At 46.2% G+C, this 15,381-nt stretch overlaps 2 protein-coding genes across 3 annotated transcripts in view; both read left to right on the forward strand.

Moving 5' to 3' along the window:
* agfg2 (ArfGAP with FG repeats 2) overlaps window positions 1-15,381 on the forward strand; it is a 54,934-nt gene that overhangs the window by 38,249 nt on the left and 1,304 nt on the right. The window lies entirely within an intron of this gene.
* Window positions 1-15,381, forward strand: part of LOC308335552 (insulin receptor substrate 1-B) — a 48,775-nt gene that overhangs the window by 19,134 nt on the left and 14,260 nt on the right. The gene's annotated exons all lie outside the window — the stretch shown is intronic.

Genomic DNA, 15,381 nt, shown 5'->3' on the forward strand with positions numbered 1-15,381 from the left:
TGGTGAACTTGGTGAAGTGCAGCAGAGCTGTGCTCCACGGTAAGGCTTTTCATAGATTCCGCAAATGGAAATGCATCATCAGTGAGCTTCTATAGGTTGTTCCACTGGTTTTATAGGGGAAATGTGGCCTGTGTTGCTACCATTAAGGCGGCATCTACTGTGCACGTGATTTAAATAGAAACATACTTTTAGCTGGCCACTGCCATGGGACCATATGCACGCTGGCGGTGCCTGCTAGCACGGGTACGTGTGTGTGAGTGAGGTAGCGTGGGGGAGAATGTTACACGTTGGCTGTGAATGTTGAGATGGGGCCAGTATACACTCACACAGCCCTCAAATGCCTCTGTACAGTGTGCCCCCCCCCCTCCCTGTCCTTTCAACCCTCCATTCCTCCTCCCCCTCTTTCCTCCTCCAATAAATGATCCTTTTGTTCGGGTATTTGTGCCGCGTTGGGCTGGCGGGCCTCAGCAGGGCCATGCCAGGAGTATATAGGACTAGTGGACTGACTCTCCTGAAAGTGTTCCAGTGTTAAAGCTCCAAACTCCACACACGTCTGACTTCTGTCCAGTTGGCGCATGGTTATACATGGAGGTGCATGGGAACGCCACGCTGAAATATGTCCGCCCTCCTCTGTTCTCCCGCTTTTGTTGCACATTCACGTCAAGCAAGAGCAAATCCTTCCTCGCCTCTGTGTGCCTTCAAACCATTTCTGTTTTCAAATGGTGTCTCACTTAATCCCCAAATGAATGGGGAGATGTTTTAAAAATAGATTTTTGCTGAGAATGTTGAAGTCGGCCTTCTTAGTAGTAGAATGGAGTCAGAGGGAGAGAATGGGTGTATGTTTCCCAATGGAAAATATGTTCATTGATCCATCTATCACCATAAAGACAGCACAGTTTAGAACCATTTAATCAACCTGCCTCTGTGGACCTTTTAGAGCAGTTTTCAAAACATAAAATCCTCTGTAATTGTAGGGATGCTCTTTGGCAAGCTACAGCTTGTGGTGAACCCATAAGAGTGTGTGTGTGTGTGTGTGTGTGTGTGTGTGTGTGTGTGTGTGGCTTTCTCAGGGGGGTGTCTAAACCCACAACATTTATGTAAAAAAAGTATATTCAATCTGAGCAATATTTCTCAAATGGATTCCTAATATACAGCCTACTCAACTGACCTCGGTCAAACAGGATAGTTTCGGGCGTCTGTGGTCAAATTCACTTTAACTGATCACTATCGCTGCTATTTATTCAGATGATTCGTACGTGTGTGTATGTACACATGCATTTATGCAGTGCACGTCAGTATGTGAACACATCTGTTCATTATTAGGGCTTAAATAGGCTAAAGTGGTTTAGATGGTAATCATAATGTGCACTTATTATACAAAGTTAGGTGTGTGTGTGTGTGTGTGTGTGTGTGTGTGTGTGTGTTTGTGTTGTGCATCTGCGGTATGTGTGTACTGTGTAGGTGAGTCTTGCATAACGTGTGCCTTGACCCTCAGCACAATGGCGTAAATTAGTTTATGAAATGAGTGTGAGTGTTGTTTTTTTCTGGAGAAAGTCTTAACACAAATTGAATCAGCCACCACTCCCGCAATCTCCTCGAGGAGAATTATATTACACATTTCCAGCTGTCCCTTACCAACCAATTATTGTATTTCTTTGCCATCTGGAGATGTGTGTGTGTGTGTGTGTGAGAATCTTTAAATAACCCGTGCCTTTTCAGTTCCACCTCTTAGACACACGCACGCACACACACACACACACACACACACACACACACACACACACACACACACACACACACACACACACACACACGTCATTGTAGGATCAAGTTTCAAAATTTAGGTCAGATTTTATGTTTTGATGAACACAGAATGTAGTGTGCCCACATCGAAAGTGCAATCCTGTTCTCATGTGCAGGATGGAGACAGAATGCCATACTTCTTCCTATATTAATATTTTAGTACCTGACAGAGAACAGTGTGCGTTTGATATGTTGCATAGGTAAAGATGGCTGTGGGGAGGAAGAAAGACTGAGTGAGTTCTTTTGTCTTTGCTATGCTGTGCTGTTTGACGAAGCTCTGAAATAAAAGTGACATCACAAATATTTTCGGACTTGGGGGGCACAGTCGGTAGTGCTGTCGCCTCACAGCTGGAAGGTCCTGGGTTCGATTCCCGCTGGGGATGCTGTGGGTGCTGGCGGCGTGTTCTCTCCTCCGTGTCATCAGTGACCATACCTGAGGCGGGGTTGGCAAAAGGGCCTTTCTGTGTGGAGTTTGCATGTTCTCCCTGTGTCCCCTAGGGTAGGTACCCTCACAAAAAACATGCAGTAATCCTGGTCTCTAAACTTCCTCCCCCTGGCCAGCAGGGGCGCCTGATGGAGGGGAAAGGAACTGGTTGGAATAACATGTTCCTTCCACACGCTACATCCAACCAGGGAAACTCCCCCCTGTCAGGTGTAAAGGGGCAACTTGGACACTCATGCATGAAGGAAGCATCAGTTCAAGTCCGTTGCTCTCCCCAGGTTGGCGGAGGGTTTGTAGAGCCCAGGATCACATTAGATAATTGACACAGGGGTGAAAAATAGGTTAGAAAATTGTGGGATAAAATGTAAAACAAAACAAAAACTAATATTTTCGGACACAGCATTGATATTCAGCGTCTTCTGCAAAGCACATGCTTTGTGACTTATTTTCTTCAATTCACATTCTTAAAAGACACACACTTAAAATAGGGCTTAGGCCCGGACGGCTGGCTTAGTGATCCGGGCACCTGTGTGACTGTCGCGGGTTCGAATCCTGATCCGACGGTCTTTGCTGCTACTCCTGTAAGGCAGAAAAAGCCCCCCAAAAATATGAAAAACAAAAGAGGGCTTATAATCCAGAAAAGGCAACTGTATGGACCTTCTGATTTAACAAGACGATCGCCTGTTAAAATCAGTGATTAAAATAACTCACAATTTTAGTGACGAACAGCCATGCTCTTGTTTTGCACAAAGCATGCTATAGTTTCCATATGACAACTGACCCCACACACACACACACACACACACTTTGTCTCTGGCACACATGCATACGTGCTAATATGCCCTGAGTGTCACCCTGTTTTGGGGTCACGGTGAGTCCGTGTGGTTGCGCCGGTTTACATAACGCATTCGCACCATTAAACTAGCGTTGTTAACTTCAACCTACTGTCAGCCTGAACTGCAAACAGTCCTGTCAAGAAAGACCACTCTAGTCTTTAGTTTAAAGCAGAACAATCGCCTACCCTTTTTTGACATAACACTGGTTGAACAGAATAAAGTACATTGTCAGACAATTGATTTCACAAGAAAACTGAAAACATCTGATCGTTGAAACAATGAGAAACTGGCCGAGAACAGACAGAAAAGAAAAAGTATTATATTCTAGGCCTTGTGGTTTTTGACCATATGATATGAAGTACATCAGGGCCCCTTCGTTGGCTCTCGGTGCCCAAGGCGAGATTAATATAATATCACCAATTACCACCCCCCCACACACGCACGTGCGCTGTGTGAACATGCGTGTGTGCGGACCACTCGTTGAAAACCACTGATTGTTTATTTAGTTTAGTAGGTCATATACAACCTGCTGTTGTTAGCTATTTCTTGTGTGTGAGTGACACCGTTGTATGACACAGCATAAGTTGGGCATTAGAGCAGTGGTTTTCAACCAGTTATCCGGGGACCACCAGTGGTCCTTGAGGGGATTCCAGGTGGTCCTTTTGGTTTCATTTTACGCTCTCAAGAGTTACATTATTGTTGTAACTCTAACAACTACTTAATTTAGTAAATTTACACAAACTCTACACAATTGTTACACAAACTCTAAAATAATTGTTATTTTGATCGTGTGCCTGTTATCTCTCCTAATGGTACCAACATCAATCCAGCATGGAATTGTGGACAAAATCTTATACAAAAATAAGTATATCATTATTATAATATCATTTCGTTTTGGGTCTGCGAGGCTAAATCTCATCAGTGGTCCGTGGCTCAAATGGCGAATAAATCATGGGCCTTGATGTGGAAAAGGTTGAAAACCACTGATTTAGACATTACTTGCTCAGAGGCACTTCAATGGTGGTCACTGCCATACAGTCAAATCCTGAGTGTTAATGGAGACTGAAAGTGTTCAAAGCAAATGGACCTGCCTAAATGAATACTCAGGATTATTTGACTCATTCACATTTGGCTCCCGGTCCCAGCCACCAGTTGGTATGGGGGATTTTAACCCACAGTGTTTGAACCGTTAATGTCGCCTCTCTAAACCCTGTGTGGTCCGTCCTGCTGTGCTGAGTGGGTGATTGGCTCTCCACGAAGGAGCTAAGCATGTATGCCAGTATGTGCTTTATTTTTGTGTAAGACTTTGTACCACAGAAACAAGCAATTGTGTAGCTTTTGTCCAAGAGAGTTAAGCTATGGTACTCAAGTTTGCAGCCTTAGTTTAGCAACCCTGAGGTCCTTTGGGACCAATGTCAGAATGAATGTGTACTCGGATTCATACGTTTTTAATTGTGTTTAATTGCATTTGAGATGCCATTAATCTGTAAATTGGCTGCTCCTCCTGTTGACTATATTGTCTGTTTTTGTAAGTTTTGAACATTGTAGTCCAATCTGGCTTATCAACATAATCAATATTAACTAATTTCCTAACTTATTTCAGCTTTTTAGCTTTTTATAATTAATAGTTAATTTCTTTTTTTCACTGTGATAAGAGAACAGATGGCATACATAGTTCAAGATGAAAGACATGTCTTTTGTCTCACTTTTGACCAAATAATCATCGGCCTTTGTTTATGGTGTATTCCTGCAAACATTTGATAAGTTTCCTTGGATAACATTGCTTGCAGATGCTGGCGGTCTCCATTATTTGGATGCACCTTCTTGTTGTAGTCGAGGACATTTCATTTCAGAAAGTCCCTTTGCTTTGCTTTGTTTGGTGTTCTGCTCTGCTCTGACTGGGAGTTACCTCCCTAGCACTGTGCCTAGCGACAAACCTCCAGTGTTTGGGTTTTGGGGGGAGTGGAGAAGGTCTTGTGTCGTTGTGTGTGGGTGGGTGTGTGTATGTATGTATGTGGGAGCGTGCGTGCGTGTGTGCGTGTCCCCGAAGCCACACATGTGTTTATGTGAACGAGTGGACTTGAAGGTTGAGTGTGTTTTTCCCACTGACTTGGAGCACATTCCATTCGGTGAGATCATCTCCGTGCGCCACGGCAGCAGCAGCAGCTAGACCACAGCAGAGGAGTGGAGAGCCGTCTTTCTGTAGCATTGGTTCTCAAACTTTGTCATGTCAAGGACCCCCAGATTGACACTGAAAAGATATGCCAGTGACCCCGATTGATAAGAGAGGATTTTACGGCTCTAGTAGTGATTCCGAAACATGCAAATTTTAAGGACCCCCAGTTTCACATGCCGTATGCCCCGATTTAATGGCATTTCTATCTCTGGGACCCCAATTGATATTGCAAAATCACTGTTAATTTAACTCTGAGTGTACAAGTGGCCACTCTCAGTTACAGACCCAAAGGGTCCATTTCGTTCCTAACTATCTCCTGCAGGAAAAAGCTTTGCCCTGGTGCTGGCCGGGGGGGAGAATCTCCGAAGCACACCCGAAGCGTGTGCACCGACATTTTTTGATGAATTAATTAATTAGATTGAATTATTGCCCTCAAAATAGAAGAAGTTAGAGAAGAGACATTTCTCACACACATTTATTTTAATTTTTTGATGAAACTGTTCTCAAATCATCTATTAAGGTCTAGGTGTGCTGTCATGCCCATTTTAGCACAGCTTGAGAGCTTATTTCAACCAATTGCCTGTAGTATAACATTAAATATTTCACATCTTGGCTTGTGTTGGCATGTTGCCAGAGATTTTAGGCATGGTGCGGCGCCGGGGCAAAAAAGATCAGCAGGAAACCCTGGTCGATCCCACTTTGAGAACCAATGCTTTAGACCTTCATCAATGAGGTGACTACATCCAGCTGGATGTCACCAGCAGCAGCCAGTGGGGTAATCCACGCTGAATGCCCCCACTCAAACACACGCAGTCACGCACACACACGCAGTCGCGCACACACACACACACACACACACACACACACACACACACACACACACACACACACACACACAGAATGACGTGGCCATGGCCAACAGCAGTCAGCAAAACGTTGTTTAGCGTCTAGCATCAAGGCAACAAAGCCATTTCATCGGACAGGCCTCACTAGTCAACTCTAGAACTCCAGAGCAGCACAGAAACATAATGGAGAATTCTGTCATAGGATAGTTCTGTACTTTAGTAGCTGTGTGTGTGTGTGTGTGTGTGTGTGTGTGTGTGTGTGTGTGTGCGCGCGTGTGCACGCACAGCTAATCTTGTACTGGACCCATCAGCTCCAATCTTTGTATGCATGCTGCCAGTAGGCTACTTTTCCTCAAATAATATGTTTTATACTTTTTGGAATACTCGGACTGTGATACCTGTGAAACCTTGGCCAAATTTTTAGTCCTGCGACTGTGCGACATACGACTGACGTCATACAGTAGTTGACTTAACATCACAGGCCGGCCGCAAGAAGTCTGAGAGCCACATTGGAGCCATGCCGTTCCCATCGGGGTCCTGAGATCCACATGATTCGACACCTGCATTGTGTGTGTGTCACTGTGTGTGTGTGTGTGTGTGCTGCTTCACTTGTTACCCGAGGCATTCTCTGGCGCCGGCTAATCTCCCATTGACTACAGTGAGAGAAGAGGGGAAAAGGGGTGGATTTAGATTCTGCAGAATGAATAGGGTCCTAATCTGTGTGTGTGTGTGTGTGTGTGTGTGTGTGTGTGTGTGTGTGTGTGTGTGGGGAGGGCGACATGAGAGAGAGACACACGGCTGCCGCCTCACACACAACGTGGTCAACCTGTTCTCATCTACTTTACACACCACAACATCCGGATTGAATTAACACTGGAACCCACCGGGGTCAGATCAGCTAGCGACCGATATTCTGTACTTTTCCTCTCGTTTCTACAACGTCCATCCCAAGTGGAAACCTTCCCCTCGATATTGTGTGTGTGTGTGTGTGTGGTGTGTGGTGTATACTGTATGTGTGGCGCGTCATATTTGCTATCGTTGTCCATTATTTACTTCATTTTGACGAGCTTCAAAAGGCCCATTCACAAGGCTATTGTTGACGGTCAAACATTGCAGCTGTGAACAGGCTGGCTATAGTGAGGGAGCGGAAGAGAGAGCTTGTCAATGGTTACAATGCAGAGAGAGGGGCGATGGAGATGAATGTTGAGCGAATGAGTAGGGGGGGCAGGATGGAGAGGGTGAAAGAGTGACTGAGACTCACTGACAGCAGTGGAGAGAGTGTGGCTGTTTGAGATGAAGAGGTGAGGGATACGAAATTAGAAAATCACACCCGTGTGAAGTGAGCGCCGGTGCTCTTATCATCATGCATCATCTCATTCCGGCCAATCACAATTTGCGCCCTCACCGTCGTCTTCAGTGTTTGCGTTTACACAATGTTTGTGTTTACACTCAAAACTGGCCATTCATTATCAATGGCATTCAATGTTAGTCAGGTTCATTCAATGTGTGTGTTGTGACAAACGCTCAAAGCTGGCCATTCATTATCAATGGCATTCAATGTTTGTGTTTTTTACACAAACCCTCAAAGCTGGACATAGGAGGGGCTAGCGCCTCTCAGAAATGGACACCGAAAGAAAAATGAGCAATGGGGCGTTTGACGGAGAGAGAGAGAGAGAGACTTTGATGTCCGCGTGAACGGATTACGGAAGGAAGTAAGATGTGTGTCTGCTCGTTGCCATGGCCATGCCACTAAAGGCCCAAAAAGTCCTGTCTATCTTTTGTCACTGTCTATCTTTCTCCCTCTGCTCCACGCCCTCCTCAACAGTCAACACACACACACACACACACACACACACACACACATTCTTTGTTTGGTCCTGTATTTTAAAATCCTATATTATGTTTTTCTTTTGCCCCTCTGTTCTGTCAGCCTCTCGCCTCATCTCGCCTCATATACTTTTGTTTTGTAAATGCACACTCACGCTCACATCCACACGCACACACGCACACACACACACACACACACACACACACACACACACACACACACACACACACACACCCCACAGAAAACCCTTTCACACAGACACTCATACTTGGCTTTTCCTGTTTGGTTTGATCATGCCGATAGTGGTTGCTTAAGAGAGTGTGTGGGTGTGGTTGTGGGTGTGAGGGAGTGACCTTGCTTTCATTAGCTAGAGGTCATGGAGGTATCTGGAATGCTCATCCTCATGTCTTTCCCGCTGACCTCACGCTGACCTTGACGCATAAGGCATAGTTTTACTGGCGTTAAGTTTAGGAATAGGGTTAGCTTTTGGCACCGTTTTACTGAGGTTAGGGATAAGGTTATAGGTTTAAACGCCCGAGGTGACTGTGTTTCAATGCGAGCTTTTCAGTATCTATTTGGCAGACCTGAGTGTCTTCATTTTTTAGAGTCATCACAAGATCAGGGTGAACGCCATGGAGAGAAATGGAGTGAGATACAGATGAAGGACGGAGATAGAGAGAGACCAGCTGATAAGCGCAGGAAATGTATGTGTGTTTCAAATACAACAGGGTTTTTGAGTGCGTGCGCAGTAATTCCAGACGTCCAAGGCTGGTAAGATCTTGTTTCCTGCCCTAATGGAAAGAATACTTGCTTTCCACACGCATGCACACACGCGTGCGCGCACACACGCACGGGTTCCTTATCTCTATGTTGTATTTAAACAAAAAGCTAAACCTACATGCATATGTAGACACTTTCAATGCTATCGGAATTCAACCTATTAAGTAAACATGACTTTATTTAATAAGAGAAGCATTTTATGATAATACACAGAGAAAGGTGATTGGCTGAAAATGCAACAATTATTTGTAGTAATGCAGCTGCTATGAATGATAATGTGATATTGTGTTTGTTTTATTGATTGATTTAGTCATTTAGACTTTATTTAGCTGCCTAAAGCCCATCACACACGTGTCTGCGAACGCCGCGTGTCAAAACAGCCGCCTCCGTTATTTCCAATGAACCTATCCCACACCGGCGCGTCCGCCTCGCCCGCCTCGCGCTGACGCCTCGCCTGACGCCTCGCGCTGACGCCTCGCCTGACGCTCCCATACTATTTTCCTGTGCCACGTCGCTGCGCACCCGGTGTGTGTTGGGCTGTATACATTTTGACAGCTTCAGACACATACAGAGCAAAGGCAAGACATTTAATGTGTTGTTTAAGGTTAATAATGCAATTAGTGCAATGCCCATTCGGAATGCATGGCCCTTCAGTTATGCAATGCCCGTTGTACTATAAAGCGTACTATAATACACACACCACGTTTGAAGTCGATTGGTTTGGCGGTTCTCGAGATACATGAAGGACGGACTTTTCTTATTTTGTCACCCACACAAACATGAGACGTTATGAAGAAATGTAGGATGCCAGGCCCATTATTATTAATGCACTGTTATTTGACCAACTCCATGCTCCCAGCTGGCAGCTGCGTGTAGATACAGATACACATTCATTAACATGGACCTGTTCACCCCAGTGAGAAACCCGGTAACTCAGTGGAACAATAATAAATTACATCATTTGTTGGCCCCACTGCATCAGGCATGCAAATACATTTTTAAGACGCCAGCGAGAATTGAACCTTCCAACTCTGGCAGTGTTGGTATCGGGTTCTGAGCTGCACACTACAGGACGGTTAAATGTGCCTTGCTCAAGCGCACCGCGGCGGTGGTTAATTTATGGCCCTTCCTTTGTGACTAGTTGGCTAGGCGTGCTCATGGTAATTAGGTAGTAAAAGCCCAGCCAATGGCTCAGTAGGCTAGTCATGTTTTGACTGCCCAGTGCCTTATTCAGATGCACTTGGCACGCTGCTCACACAGACACAAGCACACACAGCAGTAGGGGAACGAATTGTACTGGCAGCCTGGTCAGTCAAAGAGGCGCCATTGGACAGAGCACAGCTCTCTCTCTCTCTCGCACTCTCTCTCTCTCTGTGTGTGTGTGTGTGTGTGTGTGTGTGTGTGTCCGCCCACACGCACGCATGTTTACATCATGTTTATCTATAGATTGTCATTGGCTGTGACAGAAACTTGTAAGGTCACCTCACCTCTAAAACTCTTAAGATCCTCTTAAACATTTTTGTTTACACACAGATACATGCACGTGTACACGCACGCATGCATGCACACACACACACACACACACACACACACACACACACACACACACACACACGCACACAGTGTACATACATACTGTACACACTCACAGGCTGTAGTTGAGTCGATCCCAATGAGATTGGCTCAGAGCCAATCTTAAAGCAGGAAGCGTGAGTCAGGAAAGCTGCTCACCTATAGATTTACACAAATTGTATTTTACTGTCACAGGCCACCAGACACACACACACACACACACACACACACACACGCACATACCCCCCCCCCAACTCTTTCTTTCTCTCACTTCCTGTGTCTTTTGTCATCAGTCTTTTGATTGGCTCCCTTTAAAAAGAAAACCGCTTTGGCTCACAAGGTCTCTCTCCCCTCTTCTCTGCCAACCTCATCCTCTTCTCCCTGTCTTTAATGTTTTCTTCTCCTGGCCCCTCTCTCTCTCTCATAGACCCCCCCTCACCACCCCCTCTTATAATCATGTCAGATGGATTAAGGGGCTTTCAGGCGAGTGTGTGAGCAGTGTTTGCGTACACGCTGTTGGTAGCCTGCATGTGAATGAATGGATCTCTCTCTCTCTCTTGTGGGGTCAGTGCAGGGCAGCTTCTGATCTGATAGTAAACATAGAGTCTCTTTCAGAGAAATTTATCTTCACTCTAGGAGGGATATTGAGGTAACTTGAGGTAATGCACCGGTCTATCCGACTGTAAATATTTCATTAATTCGCTCTTTTCCACCCCTGCCAGTGCCCTACACACCCACCAACCAACCCGAGTTAATTAAGGGCGCACTGCAACTGTGTGCGTGGGCACAACGGTGTCTGATAAAAAGGACACATGCGGGTGCTTGTGTTTTGCATATACCGTACTGGCCGACAGCAAAATAAACCCTGTTTTTCTTCCGAGGGAAATTATACATAGGATCACATACTGTAGCTGCTTAGGGCTTTTACTTCTAGTGATTTTTACTAGTTGACTAGTTGACTAGTAGGCCTACCTACTAAAATATATATCTTTTTTTTAATAATAGTTGTACATTTAAAAACTGTGTACATTGGTTACTATAACTATAATATAGCTGATCTTGAGGCCTACAAAAACGAGAATTATAAAAAGAAAAGTCTTATCAACTATGACAACTAGTACCAACAAGGTCGACTAGTGGATTTACTAGTCGACTAGTTGAATAGTGGACTAGTTGCTTGTGTGTGTGTGTGTGTGTGTGTGTGTGTGTGTGTGTGTGTGTGTAAGAGAGATAGAGAGCGAAAGAGAGAGAATCCCATTTTCGGAGGTGTATACATTATGTATATTTACGTAAGTGCAAGTGCGTTCACGTATAGGTGCTGTATGTGTGTGCCTCTCACGCTGCATGATGCCTCGGATGTTCTGCACTGGCGTTCTTTTCTTGCTTCTGTACTGCGTGCGTGTGTGTGTGTGTGTGTGTGTGTGTGTGTGTGTGTGTGTGTGTGTGCATCTGGCAGTGAGCCAGGGGCTCAGCGCTACAGAGAAGTGATTGTGCTCTGTGGTATGGGATGTATGCAGGGTTCCCCCCACCCCCCCCTGTCCGTCCGTCACCCCCTCCCCGAGGTGACCGAGTGCACCGGAGGAGAGGAAGGAGGGACCTGTTCTTCAACACCCACATTTCTTCTTCCTTTTTTTTGGCCTCAAATTCGTACTTCTTCGCGGGACGGTGTCGCGGCACGGCCGAGAACAGCAGGCCGACAAGCTGAGGGCGCGTCGCGCCCACGAGGCGCCGTGAGCTTGTCGGTCTGCTCAGCGCTCTCGGCCGCTCGCTACGACGGACGCCACCGTGTGACGGAGTATAGATTAGGCTTCAGACTCCCTTCCCTCTCTTCTCTGTGTGTGTGTGTGTGGGGGGGGGGGGGGAGAGGGGGTGGGTAGTTGAGCTGCTCACACGCCTGCTATTTAACTTTACACTTGCACACATACACACGTGTGCACATACACACACACACACACACACACACACACACACACACACACACACACATCTCTGTTCTGTCTTGGTTGGTTGCTCCTCGCTCGTGTTATTTAACGGCCATGTCAACAACACTCAGTATTTCTTGCTACACCATTACAGCTTGAAAGTAATTTCCTCCAGTGAGTGCGATTAATAAAGGTTTATTCATTTTTTACGTTGGCGCGTGTGTGTGCGTGTGCGCTTGCGTGCGCCTGCGTGCGCGCGCGTGCACGTCATTGGATGCAAGGGGCATAGCGCTCGCTCAGCCACTGCAACAGTTAGTTTGTCTGTAACAGCTGAGCATGGTTGGGCGACGTTGGAGAGGCCTAGAGTAAGCTGATTACCGTCTGCTAATGAGCCGCTTCTCAGACGGTGTGTGTGTGTGTGTGTGTGTGTGTGTGTGTGTGTGTGTGTGTGTGCGTGCATGCGCGCATACAGTATGTGTGTGCACATGCATGTATATGTCAATGAGTGTTTGTTTATCAATGAATTGAGGTTGTCATGTACAGTATGTTTGTCTGTTCGTGTTCGGGTCTCTTTCTGTGCGTGCGTGCGTGCATGTGTTCCTTCCTTCCTTCCTGCTGGCTCACCCAGCTGTTTGGGGCTGGATATATCGGGGTGGAGGGTTAAGGCCCAGAGGGTCAGGCTCAAGGGGATGGGGGTGCAGGTCAGAGTTGATGTGCAGAGCAGCGTTAGTACTGATGGTGGGAACAGGACAGGGTGCACAGTGCACACACACACATACACACACACACATACACACAAGCACATACACACACACACACATACACACACACACACACACACACACACACACACACACACACACACACACACACACACACACACACACACACACAGGCGACTGACTGCTGCTATTCTCAGCAGATGCGACCTAAAATCTCATTTGCTCGCTTTCCACTTGAGCCTGAACCTGAACCTCAAATGTCATAAAAAGCAACCTTAATGCCTCAAATCTTTGATTTCTTCAGCTGGTCGACCTAAAACATCATTACAATTCCAGTCTTAAGATTTTATTTAGCTTTATTCCATGTGTCGGGTATAATGTTACAGAGACACATCCTCTGTGTTGCCATGGGTTCCCACCACAGGATCTTTGCCCTGGGTCTTGGACAAATTATGAAATAAGCTTTTTGACTAATTGACGCTGGAGGAATACACAAGTCGAAACCCTGCAAATGTTTCTTTTTATTCAAGTTGTCCTTGTTGTGCACCGAGCCCTTTTCTACCCTTGACTGACTGAAGTGCGTCGGACCTTTCTTCTTTCTAAGAGAAATAAGCTCTTTAGCAAACAAAAGGCTTATGATATTCACACCTCTATAGACGTGTGAATATCATAAGCCTGTGTCAATTTGTAGACCGTCTCGTTGAACTATAGTTCAATGAGACGGTCTACAAATCGACACACTAACTTTATACGACTTTGACCTACACGACACACGTGCAAATAATATCAGTAAAATCATTTGCACACGATGGCTTTAACCATGCTGGCTTAACCATTTAAACCTGTATACTTGGTTGACCGACGTCCCACAGGGCTTTATACTTACACTTCGGTGCAAGCTTGTAGAACAGCTAATTTCACCGAATGTTAATAAGAACATGCAGAATAAGAACATTACGGTTCCAATAATGAGAGAGAACACAAATATTAGGAAGACGACACAAGGCATCGGAAGTGCCGAAAGTTGACTTTCAAACTTCAGGAGCTGTTCTGTATGTGGAGCATTTGTTTTATATTTCTCCAACCAGCCATTCCTCAATCAGTGTGATCTGGAAGCCACAGCTATAACTTCAGATCAAGACTCGGATTTCATCCCGAATAGCCTTTCCCCCCCCCCCCCCCCCCCCCCCAAATGTGAATACGTGGACACAAAAGAATACAGCCCCACACACAGATGTACATATTCTGTCTGCCTGTCACTCCGAGACACACATCCTGCCTCTGTCAATCACCTTAAGCAAACACCCCTGGCCCCACAGCCCCTCTGCATACAAACGCACAAGATCAAGAATGCAACCCCCCACCACCCACCCCTGCTCCCCCCCCCCTCTCTCTCTTTAGGCAAGGGCCAGTTTAATCTTGTTGGTGGGGAGGCGAGAAGGAGAGAGAGAGAGCGATTGAAGGAGAGAGAGAGCGATTGAAGGAGAGAGAGAGAAGAACAAACAGTGCCAAGGCCACCCTTTTATAACTCGACGCAGATCGAAATGAATGAGGAGGGATGTTTACTCACCGCCTCCATTATTGGACTGAATGATCATTAACCTTCACGATGCCTCTCTCTGCGACGTCACCTCGACGTCAGCACTTCTTGCACAACTCGCTCCCTCGGCCCCCGCCGGGACCACGTCTCTGCTTTACCATGATGGTTATTGAGGCTGGAAAGGAAATTGACCCGTTGTGCACAATGTGTCTGTGTGTGTGTGTGTGTGTGTGTGTGGTGTTGGTGTGTCATAGATCACACAATGTTCTCTAGCATCTGTACCATCACACACAACCTAATCACTGCATTAGAAGCCGCTCGGCGGCGAATGAAAGGAGCGTGTCGCTCTCGCACACTCGTTTGCAATGAACGAGCTGCGAGGTGAAGGGGGGGGGGGTTTGGGTGGCGAGAGAGGGAAAGATAAATGAGAGACGCACAGATGAGCGAGGGTTGAATGACGCGTGTGCTCCCCGCTTAACCGCCACATCCCACGCCACATACGTACGCACGCTTTCCCTCGCTCGTTTCTAATTTGTTTTTCTGCTGTTTTTCATTTGTTGTTAATGGATTTGTTTGTATTCGCCATCAGGATGTCAGCGGCGCGGTTCACCAAGCAGAACATGGCGTGTGCCACACACGGACGGGTGTGTGCGCGTGTATGCGTTTCCTTTTTTTTTTGCTCACTCATTTTGTGTGTGTGTGTGTGTTTACGTGCTGTGAGTGTGCACATGCACGTTTACGTTTTGTGCGGTGTGCACAGGCAAAGTAGTCACTGTGTGTTCATTTGGTGTAGCACGCTCATCTGTACACAGCGGTGAGAGACCAGTTTTAGAGACCAGCACAAACTGAATATGAATCATCGTCCAAGCACAGCACACCCAAGCCACACACACACATGTCTACACATGCAAACAC

This window comes from Protomyctophum bolini (genome assembly GCF_963924005.1).
Source record: "Protomyctophum bolini genome assembly, chromosome: 20".
Classification (NCBI taxonomy): Eukaryota; Metazoa; Chordata; class Actinopteri; order Myctophiformes; family Myctophidae; genus Protomyctophum; species Protomyctophum bolini.